The following is a 12,412-nucleotide window of genomic DNA, read 5'->3' on the forward strand; positions in this document are numbered from 1 at the left end:
CATTTGAAAGACTGAAATCAGGTATCAGAACATGAATGGATCTGAAAGGATATTCATAGCCTGAATATACAAGAAAAAGGAAGTAATTCTATAAATGAAGTCATAAGTTTACATAAATATCAGAAACATTAAATTCTAAAATATTTTTTCTCTATGGTCTTCATGAATTTTTCACTAATTAAAAACCCTGTAATATCTTCGGATCCATGTAACAAGTATTAACAGAGTAAAGATGACATCGAGTTCAAAATGTAGTCTTTGTTGTATACTGGATGCTGTATAAACATCTGGAGAATTCGTGCAGGTAAACTGGAAACAAACACACAGAAAAGTCAGTCCTGGGTTGGCAGCTGGTGCCCCAGCCCCTGCCCCTCCTGACACCCCCACCCCCTACCCCATTTGGGGCTTCAGCTGCTTTGAGAATTCAGAGAAACATGGAGGACCAAGCAGATCAAGGAGAGAACTCTGTGGCTGACTTGATTCTGACATATAGCTAAAAGCTGCTGGTAAAAAAAAACCCTCAAAAGCCCAATCCAGCTTTCTAGCTGAGATGTGAACAGGACAGAGCAGACAGCCTCCTGCCCTCAGAGTTGCTCGAGCAGGGCTGGGCCCCAGGGCCGGACCCACCAGAGGACCACCCAGAGCAGCACCTGCAAGGGAGGGTGGCCCCTTAGTGGCCGCCGAGCCCCAGATGCCGGTGCACCTCCGTGTGAAATGCTGGCCTCTGCACGGAGAGGTCCAGGGCAGGGCAGCCTCGTGAACCCTGACGGTCTGGGCCCTGTTCCCTCCGAGAACGTGCACGCAGGGCGTGGCCGGCAGCACTGCCACTGTGGGAGGGATACCCACGCGTCCCTATGCGAGGGGCCTTGGCCATGCTCTGACCACTCCGGCGGCAGTGGGGCACCAAGGTCACGTTCTCTGCTGTGAGGGTTCTCCCAGGCTAACCTCCGGAGACCCGCTGACCCTCCACTCCCTGGGGCGTGGGCTCCGTGCCCCCGCAGGACCAGGCCGGCCTGTACTCACCCCGAAGCACATCAGGAGCAAGTCCTGACTGTAGCAGAATCCAGCCCCTGCGTTCCCGCCACGCTGCCTGGTCCCATGAGCGCGGGAGGAAGGGTGCAAACACAGAGTGCGGTTAGTCGTGCAACGTCACATGGGGCACGAGGACACACAACGCACACCCGCAGCAGTGCCCACTCCTACTGAGGGTCTGGGGAAACTTCTAGAGGGTGGATGAGCTGGAGAGAGCGAGCCTGGAGGCTGCCACGTGGGGGTCCCTGCCCCTCGGGGTGGGGGGAGGGCGGTCAATGGCACATTTGATAACGTAAACGTGGTCATGGGGACAGATACTCCACATCGGCAGCTGCCAGTCTCTCCTTAGACCTACGGATTCACAGAGCTCCAGATTCACAGATTCCACATAGTCTATTGTTATTCAATTTTACACTTCCCTCATTCCCTCAGCTGCCAGCTTTACGAGAAAGAGGTACGAGATGACAAGCCCACCATCAAATGTGAGCCCTCGAGATCAGACGAGATCAGGCGCGTTCAGGGTGGTATGGCCGTAGACGGAGGCGGCTGCCGCCGGGCGCCCTAAGAGCCCTGCGCTGCGCCTCCCTTTCGCTCTGACCTGCCGGTCGGGCCAGCCGGCCGCACCTCTCCCCGGGGGCGCGCGCTGTACTTGAGCCGAAGGACCCGCGACCAGACTCCGGCCGGCCAATGCCGCCACGCCCCCGAACACCGGCGCCCCGTGGCCAGCAAACCCCTGGCCAGGTTCGGCAGCCCGGAGGGCTTCCAGGACCCCCAGCGGCATGCCGGGCGTGCGTGCGTGCGTGCGTGCGTGCGGGGCCTGGGGGGTGGGCTGAGGGGCGCGGAGGTCTCGGTGCCCTCCCACCCCGGGCCTCTCCAGGCCCGGCTGCGCTCGGCGAACCGGGCCTCCCCGGATCCCGTTCGCTGCTCAGGGCCGTGCGGCCCAGAGGTGTCTGGCTTTCGGACCCGCCGCCACCCGCTCCCCCGTGGCCCGCGGGCCTCTGAGCCTCCTGTGGGCCTAGGCGCAGCCCAGCCAGGGCCCTGAGCGCCCATCCTGCCGGACACCTGCCCGGTGCCCAAACCCACCAGGAGCCACGGAGGCGCAGTCCTCCCGAGCGCCTCAGTCCCGCCCCTTCGCCCTACCGAGGCCCCCCCCCCCCCACTTTCCCCCATGCCTCCGGACAAGCACACAACCTTCCTGAGAGAGCAAACGAGCGACAGGCAGTCACACGGACAGACACACAGACAGTCGACAGCCCGCCGTCGCAAGCTCGTCAGCCAGAGCCATAGCACCTGTGAGAGGCTGGGGCCAGAGGAACGGACGGGCCGCCGGGTGTCAGGAGAGACAGAGGCAGAAAGAGATGAAAGTCCAGAGACAGACTCCAAGACTGCGAGAGGGAGATACAGACAGACAGACAGACGCATGTGCGCGCGTGCACACACACACACACAGGGAAGCAGAGACAGATGGAGACACAGAGCGAGTGACAGAGAGACAGCAAACAGGAGACAGACAGGGGAGAGAGGATGGCATCAGATCTGAGACAGACACACTGGCACAGCCCGTGACGCACCTCAGAGGAAGGCCACGCGGAAGAAGCAGCTTCCCCAAGGGAGGGGGCGTCAGCCTTGGGCCGGGCCCCGGCTGGACGCGGTGCCCTGGGGCTGGCGGTCACCCGTGGGGACCCCAAGACTTCCTCGAAGCCGAGGTCTCAAAGGTCCCCTTCGGCCTGGCTACCTAAGGCGAGACCCAGCCCCCACCCCCAGGCCAGAGGGTGAGTGTGTGAGAGTGTGTGTGAGTGTGTCGGTGGGTGAGGGTGGGGTCGGGTCGACTTGGGGCCGGGTGGATACCCAGAGTGGAGGGGGAGGGTGTGGAGGCCGGGGGTTGGGAAGCTTGCGTGTCCTCTTGCTGTCTCTCTCTCCCTCTTTCTCCGTCTCCCTTACCTGTGGTTTCTAGCTCTTGACCTGTCTCGGCGGCAGGGTGTGTGTGTGTGTGTGTGTGTACCTCCAAACCCAAAGCAACTTTCTATGGAGACATAGTGAAGGGTAAATGCACTCTGACTCATCTGATATATGAGTCTAAAACACTGGACATGTCTGGACTCAAACTTCCAGGGCCGCCTTCCTGCCACCTCTGGCAAGCATTGATGGTGCCACTGTAATCCTCTAAAGGACCGAAAGTCCTGTACAAGTCCAGACATCTGCTCTGTACAGTCTCTGCCTACAGTACAGAAAAGTATAGAACAGAATGACACATTCTTTTTTAATTGTACAGATGAATCAGCTGCTATCTGCTGCCTAGTCAACATGGTCAACATGAGGGAGTCAAGCAAGAGTTCCAAATCTCTTGAATGTGGCCCTTGGAAATACTTCTGCTCTTAGTTGCTCAGTTGTGCCCAACTTTTATGCTACCCATGGACTGTGGCCCGTCAGGCTCCTCTGTCCGTGGCATTTCCCAGTCAAGAATACTGGAGTGGGTTGCCATTTCTTTCTCCAGGGGATCTTCCCGACCCAGGGATCAAACCTGAGTCTCCTGCAGGCGGATGCCTTCCCATCTGAGCCACGATACAACTAATTGCCTAGTCAAAACACAAAGAAAAGAGCTAGTGTTCTACTAAGTGGAAAGATGATTTAAGAAACGGAAGCTTTCCTTTGTTGGTATATTTAAATCTTTATTTAGTTATATTTTATTTTTCCGATTAAGGCTACTTGAACAAGGCAATGGAGAAACCCCAGAGTTGAAAAGCAATTGACTTTTTAAAAGAAACATGTGGCAGGTGAAACTTTCTTCATTTTTTAGAGTTGGTTCAATGCAAAATCTTTATTCGACAAATATGACTCTTGTGAACTTTATTTCAAATCTCCACGATGAATCACTAAGGCATCAAGGAAGAAAGGAGTAGAGGTGGAGAAAAAAAGAGCAACTTTTCCCCTTGGCTCCATCTCAACCAGCTGCTTAGTTCCTTCATCTCATGGACTACCATCTGGGATTATCTTGTTTGTCTGATTTTTGTTTGGGGACCGTTTCTAGTCACAAGGCTAGAAACAGTGGAGGGGGGAAGCCCTTCTTTCCATTCCACATCAGACCCAGTGGGCAGTCCAGGCCCTGCCCACTGCATTGAGTCTGTAGCAACAGAATCACCAGTGATGCTGGTTAACAATGCATGTTCCTGGAATCCACTCCATTCGCTACTGACTCTTTGAGGTGGTGGTCTGGAACCTATACCTGGAAACTTTCTTGATGATTTCAAATCACACCAAAGTCTGAGGACTATGGAAGATCTTCACATTTCTGGAAGAGCCGCACACCTCCAGAAGGAACCACAAGACTTGCCTGAAATGGTAAAGGTATAAGTATTGGACTGAAAGTTGGAAGGTCTCCACCTTTGCTATGTAAGTAAAATGATCTTTCTTTGAAATGAAAATGGATAATACTAAAAGTTCACATTGTTCTAGAGCATTAAAGAAAAAAACCCTGAATTATAGAAATCTGATGTACGAGTTCCTGGAAAGCAAGAACCTATATTTATTGATATGTCTTCATGCCTTAGATCATGCCTTGAATATAGTGTGCACATCAACAGAAGAAAGAAAAGAACTGGATGGACAAAGATACAAAGAGATCAAAAGTGCTGAGCCAAGTGAAAAGTTGAGGCTTCACAGAACTTTTCTGTCTTTCACACACTGAATAAATATTGAGCACCTACTATGAGCTAGTAGGCATGTAATATGTTTCTGGAAATAGAATCCTGAGAGAAGACACACAGTTCCTTCTTTCCCTGAGACTAATCTAATGATAAATAACAGGCAGATCCTTTGAGAACTTCTATAGGGGCCTCTTCCCTCACCAAAAACTGGGTGTCAGAGAAGGCTTTTCAGACTAATAATTGAGTTGAGATCCATAGGTTGAACCAACGTAAACCAGGGTTGAGATGCAGGAAGAATTTCAGGCAGGTAAAATAGCATCTTGGAAGGCTACGTGACAAGGGAAAGAAATGAAAAAATGCCCTATGGGATGGAACCAAAAGAGTGCAGAAGGCATTCCAGTGAAAAGAAATCAGAGAAGAAAGTGGGGACCAAGCAATGAAGGGATTTGGTCATATCTTCACTATGATGGGAAAATACAAGAGCAGTTGGAGCAGGGAGGTGATAGAATTGCATCTGCATTTTAAAAAGGTCATCTTGCTCCACATCACTCATGATTGGACAGACTCAACTCCAAACTACAACGAGGTACCACGTCACATTAGTCAGAATGGTCCTCATGGAAAAGTCTGTAGATAACAAATGCTGGAGAGGATGTGGAGAAAAGGGAACTCGCCTCCACCGTTAGTAGGAATGTGAGTTGGTAGAGCCACTATGGAAAAGAGTATGGAGGTTCCTGAAGGATCTAAACCTAGAAGTACCATATGATTCAGCAGTCCCACTCCCAGGCACATATCCACCAAAAGTATAACTGAACAAGATACATGCACCATCTGTGCACATATATCTGTGTGTGCACGCAGATGCGCGCGAGCTCGGGCGTTCGCCTGCAAGGATGGGGGGGTGGGGGTGGGGGTGGGGCTGGGGGTAGGGCTGGGGCTGGGGCTGGGGCTGGGGCTGGAGCTGGTGCAGCCCCCCGGGGATTGCCTGAGGCACGCCAAGGGAGCCCCAGACGGAGACCCGCGGGACAGTCCTCTGGTTTCCTGGAAGCCAAATGCAGAGGGGCTCGCGGGCCGCGCGGAGGCACCCCAGGTCTGCAGCGGGAGTCGGTGCCCTGGCCACCCACCCCCAGGAGGGGTTGGGGTCCGGGAGCCCAAGAGTTGGGACGTGGGGGCGGGGGCTAAAGGAGAGGGAAGGCAAAGAGCCTACAGCACCCGGTATTCCCAGGCGGTCTCCCATCCAAGTAAGAACCAGGCCCGACCCTGCTTAGCTTCCGAGATCAGACGAGACAGGGCGCGTTCAGGGTGCTATGGCCTTAGACGGAGGCCGCTGCCGCCCGGCGCCCTAAGAGCCCTGCGCTGCGCCTCCCTTTCGCTCTGACCTGCCGGTCAGCCATTCCGACTACAAGTAATTTTACTCCTTCCCCTTTCTCTCCCTGCTTTCTGAGAGTCTCTCTCCTTCCATACTCGATGGTGTAATGAATGGATGCCTTAGATCATTTTCCCTCAACATTTTTTTCTCTTTATTTTTACATTGATTTCTATGAATTCATCTTCAAGTTTATGGATTATTTCTGCCAGCATCTCATATGTGCTATTGAACCTATCAATTTTTCATTTCAATTATTTTAGTTTTCAAATCCAGAATTTATGTTAGTTTCCTTTAAAAAAAATAATTTGTAGCTCTTCATTGGGTCTCTCTGTTTGTTGACTTAGTATCATACTGTCATCTAATTCTTCAAACATGGTTCCATTATTTCATTTTGTAGTTATCATTATTTTGATATTTTATCTTTTGACCTTCATACTGAATTTATAAGTGATATACTTATATGAGTTATCAGTGGTATGTTATACAAATGCTTTACTCACCACCATTACCACATTAGAGTTTTCTGATTTTAACTGTATACTTACCTGTCCCAGCAGGTTGATAAAGAGTCCAAGCCTAAAGCCCCTTTAAGGAGGAGGCAAGCTTGCTTGCTTTTTCACATTCTTTGGCCTAAGACAAGTAGGCATTGTAGGGAGCAGTATCTCAGGTTCAAGGACATTCCTCTTTTTGAGCTTTGGATGTATGCTATAGGAAAGGGTCTGGGCAAAACGCTCACATCCTTGAGATGTTTTTTGTCTATTCTCAGAGGCTAGTTGAGACGTATATATGGCCCCACTTAAATTAGTGAGCCCCTTCTGATGTCTGTGTCAGAAGCTTTTTCTGTCACCTTCACTTTAAATAAAATATACACAAAGCTCTGAATGACTGAGACTGTCTTTGGCCCCAGAGTAATATCTTCTTCTTCAGACACCATGAATCCAGTGGCATCGGTCACCGTTGACTGCTAGGTTATCATCTTGGGGGCTTGTCCAAGATCTTCAAGACAAGGTAAGAACACTCGGAGTTGAGATTCTTTTGCTCGTTTACTGTGGTCTCTACTTTACTATGGAGAAGGCAATGGCACCCCACTCCAGTACTCTTGCCTGGAAAATCCCATGGGCGGAGGAGCCTGGTAGGCTGCAGTCCATGGGGTCGCTAAGAGTTGGACACGACTGAGTGACTTCACTTTCCCTTTTCACTTTCCTGCATTGGAGAAGGAAAGGGCAATCCACTACAGTACTCTTGCCTGGAGAATCCCAGGGGCGGGGGAGCCTGGTGGGCTGCCAACTCTGGGGTCTCACAGAGTCGGACACGACTGAAGCAACTTAGCAGCAGCAGCAGCAGCAGCAGCAGCAGCAGCTACTTTACTAAATCAGAAGCATGTGGACTGAACTTCTTTTCCCCAGTCAGCTTTTCCTGGTCCCTCTGACCATTTCATATCTGCTTGGGGAATTAAAGTTATTAACCTCGTGTGCCGGATTGTAGACTTTCAGGGGACTTGCAATCCATGCTGTTATTGTGCTTTTCTAGCAAGGCCCCCATTCCAAGTTTTACAGGACACTGCAGACAGGAGCACTTTAGGGAGCGAGCTGGAGCTCTAGCTCCAGGGACATCTCTCAGACTGGAAATCACCATCCTGACCCCACAGACACACAGGCAAGTTCTTGTCGTGGCTATGCCTCTGGACTATATGGATTGAGGCATTGCTGGTGAGCATGAGATTCCTGAGGACACAGATTGGGACACCCCAGATTTGGGCAGATTGAAAGCGCATTGGGCTTCTTCCCTTAGTAGCGCTAGCTCTTAGCAGAGCAGACGAAGCCCTCCAGTGGCTCTTGTCTCAACTCCTTAGGTATTCTTTTTGTACAGTCTGAGGGACAGGAATCAAAAGGATGATGTTGGCACTCCATGCATATGAAGGATTAGTTTTTCCTCGCAGGCGGGCCCTCCATCGCCTCCTTTGTTATTAAATAGACTCGTGTGGCCGCTCTCAGGAGGATGTCTTGGGTTTTCTGTTCATCCCTTTATGACTTGCCACTTATACTGTTATGAGGAATGTGCGCAGGTACACAGAAGTTGGGTGCTTCCCCTAGTGGTCTTGGCTCGGCGAGCATCCGGAAAACTACTCTGTTCCACCCCAGGTGGTGCCGGAATAAAAGGGAAATCAAACCAAGGTTTTAATGGTGAGGACCTGGACATCAATCTGGGATGCCATCAGGTCTAACCCTGGTGCATCTCCACCATGCCTGGGTGGTAGAACGAGGGGGGGTGGGAGTAGGACACCTTCACCTGTAAGAGACAGGTTAGCTCTGGCCAGGGAAGGAAGCTTAGGTGGAAAATCAGTCTCCAACCCCGTCTAGAGCAGGGGCAGACACCTCTGGTAGAAAAAAGCCATGGCACTGGGCACTGCTTTTTTCTCTCTTACAGATGGGGCCTAACAGTCCAGAACCACCACCCCCCCTTGAATAATATCTTGAAAAACTGGGATAATTTTGATCCTCAAGGCCTAAAAATCCCTTATATATGGGGTTTCTTTGCTTTAAGAGACGACCTCACCTGCCCAGAGAGATAATCCCTGCTGGGACATCTTCTCGATCAGTCTACCCCTGTCATCAGAGCCAATTTGAGCACTCTCTGGTTTAAATTTTAGCTATGAAGCTATGACTACATGAAGGAGAAATGACATTTTGAACCCTGAATGGCCATGTGTATTCTTTAGACTCCAGAGAAAACTAGGTAAAATGGAATCTTTTTGAAATTGCAAAACTGGTTCCTTTTGCACATGTAATTACTAAAAGTTTGACTTGTGAAAATACTCTTTTGGGGAGCTCTGATCCTGCCTGAGAAACAGAAACATGCCTGGGGAAAAACCTGAGTTAACTCTTATCATGTCCTTGAGATACACAGCCCACTCGATCCGGGACTCCAGCCATGAGCTGGAACTCAAGCCAAGAAAATAAAAGCGACAAAGAGACAATTTAAATTTCAGGTGGAAAACTGTGAGGTTTCTGTCTGTCCAGATTTGTGTGTGTCTCGGTGTATGTCTCCATCCTTGGAAAAAATTGCTAAAGGCTAAGTGGTTCAATGAGCTCTAATTAATTGGCCTAAAGAGAAGTAAGTGCTTACAAATCAAACAATTCTAAATTCAAGGAAATTAAAGTAAATGAATTCGAGGCTTGTGTGAACTGGGAAATAATCATTATTGTATTGATACATGATACTGATGTTTGTTTATTGATCTAATTAACAGAGACATTGTGCAGATACTTTTATAAATGATATAACTTTGGGTGATTTATCCTTACCAATCGACAGAATGATGATGTAAAGTACAAGTCATGGTTTCTGAAGAAAAGTAAGATGTGTGTTTTTAATAAAAAGTAATAAGGAATGGAATTACATTCTATTAAGGAAAAGCAAAGGAAGTCTAAACGTACAGGTGGCTGTCCTCTAAGTGGACAAATGAAGTGACGAATACAGAAAGTGCAAAAAGGTGTGTTGCAAGTGAAAGAAGAGTTTTGTGCATGCTACAAGTTTGTTAAGACATTAAACTGCCTTTGAAGTCTTATTGTGACTATGACTAAGTGAATAACTATTGTTTCACAGTGAATATAAGCTGTTACCAAACTGGAATTTGGTTTTCTCTCACTGATTAAAAGAACAAAGTTTTCTTGGAATGTGGCTTTTGATAACAGACTACAGCACATATGAACACAGCTCATTCTGCTTCTACAAAAGTTAACGCCTCTTCAGGGAATTTAAAATGGATTAAAAATGGCCATAAACCAAAGGTTTGGGGCTATGAGAGGTCCAACGTGGCCACTTGGCTTTTCCTGGCTCCCTGACAAACCTCATTTTTATTTGATAATGCCTTTCCTGGCTTCAGAATTAATATCTCAGAATAGAAAAAATGGTTAAAAGGTGCTTTCCACAATCTCCAGTGATCAGGGCACCCACTTTGCTGGACAGGTCATACAGACATTCACAAAAGCTTCATGAGTTTCTTCGAGACTACTGCTTTCACTGATGTCCTTGGCCATTGGGCAAGGACAGCAGAACAAAGGGATCAATTGCATGGGATGGAGTAGACTGCTAAATATGACCGCAATTTTCACGACTTTTTGTCTGACATATTGTTGATTTTTACTCTGTGTTTTCAGATATAAAGAAGCACTTCTCCTCGAGTTACTGGTCATTTAAAACAATCTAGTGATTTACTCCTACGGGTGAAATTATACCTTTTTTCTCTCTGCCTCATCCCTCCAGAAGCTGGAGACACTTGGGTTCTGAACAGCCTTCTCAGGTAAATAAAAAGACTGTCTCCCGACATATACAGAAATCTCAACGTATACTGGGGAGCTCTAAAAGAAAAATCCACCTAACTGATGTCAGGCCTATGGCATCTATTATGTTTCACTGAATATTAAGTTCCAGTTTTTTAAGTTAAGGTCTGTATTTACTAAGACGCACTCCTTAGATAGTTCCTTGTGGTTATGTTACATTGCTAAGAGGTTTAATTAAGTTGTTAAAAAGGACATTCTGAGTTTGTTTCTAAAGCTTATCTCAATAACCAGTCTTTGAATCAAGATCAGATGCTCAGGATCTACAACCAGGATATCAACAGCAAGCTATAGTCATTTAGCAAACTAAGTCAGATGACATGGAGATGTCACTGGGCTACACCTACTAGAAGTTCTTGACCTAACTTCTTACTTATGATTCTACTATTACTGCTATCGTTTTCTATATTGCCTGTTTCAAGAAGTGTTGTTCCTTACATTATCAAGTGTGTGACTGAGCCACTAAGTGAGTCACTGTATGACTTAGCTGGAAAAAGAAGAGAAGTGAAAAGCAAAGGAGATAAGGAAAGATATAAGCATCTGAATGCAGAGTTCCAAAGAACAGCAAGGAGAGATAAGCAAGCCTTCCTCAGCGATCAATGCAAAGAAATAGAGGAAAACAACAGAATGGGAAAGACTAGAGATCTCTTCAAGAAAATTAGAGATACCAAGGGGACATTTCATGCAAAGATGGGCTCGATAAAGGACAGAAATGGTATGGACCTAACAGAAGCAGCAGATATTAAGAAGAGGGGGCAAGAATACACAGAAGAACTGTGCAGAAAAGATCTTCACGACCCAGATAATCACGACGGTGTGATCACTGACCTAGAGCCAGACATGCTGGAATGTGAAGTCAAGTGGGCCTTAGAAAGCATCACTACGAACAAAGCTAGTGGAGGTGATGGAATTCCAGAGGAGCTGTTTCAAATCCTGAAAGATGATGCTGTGAAAGTGCTGCACTCAATATGCCAGCAAATTTGGAAAACTCAGCAGTGGCCACAGGACTGGAAAAGGTCAGTTTTCATTCCAATCCCAAAGAAAGCAATGCCAAAGAATGTTCAGACTACCGCACAATTGCACTCATCTCACATGCTAGTAAAGTAATGCTCAAAATTCTCCAAGCCAGGCTTCAGCGATACACGAACCGTGAACTTCCAGATGTTCAAGCTGGTTTTAGAAAAGGCAGAGGAACCAGAGATCAAATTGCCAACATCTGCTGGATCATGGAAAAAGCAAGAGAGTTCCAGAAAAACATCTATTTCTGCTTTATTGACGATGCCAAAGCCTTTGACTGCATGGATCACAATAAACTATATAAAATTCTGAAAGAGATGGGAATACCAGAACACCTGACCTGCCTCTTGAGAAATCTGTATGCAGGTCAGGAAGCAACAGTTAGAACTGGACATGGGAAAACAGACTGGGTCCAAATAGGAAAAGGAGTACGTCAAGGCTGTATATTGTCACCCTGCTTATTTAATTTCTATGCAGAATACATCATGAGAAACGCTGGACTGGAAGAAACACAAGCTGGAATCAAGATTGCCGGGATAATATCAATAACCTCAGATACGCAGATGACACCACCCTTATGGCAGAAAGTGAAGAGGAACTCAAAAGCCTCTTGATGAAAGTGAAAGTGGAGAGTGAAAAACTTGGCTTAAAGCTCGACACGCAGAAAACGAAGATCACGGCATCTGGTCCCATCGCTTCATGGGAACTAGATGGGGAAATAGTGGAAACAGTATCAGACTTTATTTTGGGGGGCTCCAAAATCACTGCAGATGGTGACTGCGGCCATGAAATTAAAAGACGCTTACTCCTTGGAAGAAAAGTTATGAACAACCTAGATAGCATATTCAAAAGCAGCGACATTACTTTGCCAACAAAGGTCCGTCTAGTCAAGGCTATGGTTTTTCCTGTAGTCATGTATGGATGTGAGAGTTGGACCATGAAGAAGGCTGAGCACCGAAGAACTGATGCTTTTGAACTGTGGTGTTGGAGAAGACTCCTGAGAGTCCCTT

The 12,412-nt window shown here is 47.8% G+C and overlaps 1 pseudogene; it reads right to left on the bottom strand.

The window, feature by feature from the left end:
- Positions 1 to 5,876: 5,876 nt before the first annotated feature.
- LOC129640815 (uncharacterized) lies at positions 5,877 to 5,995 on the bottom strand (annotated as a pseudogene).
- Positions 5,996 to 12,412: the final 6,417 nt, after the last annotated feature.

The sequence above is a fragment of the Bubalus kerabau genome, unplaced genomic scaffold (genome assembly GCF_029407905.1).
Source record: "Bubalus kerabau isolate K-KA32 ecotype Philippines breed swamp buffalo unplaced genomic scaffold, PCC_UOA_SB_1v2 scaffold_40, whole genome shotgun sequence".
Lineage (NCBI taxonomy): Eukaryota > Metazoa > Chordata > Mammalia > Artiodactyla > Bovidae > Bubalus > Bubalus kerabau.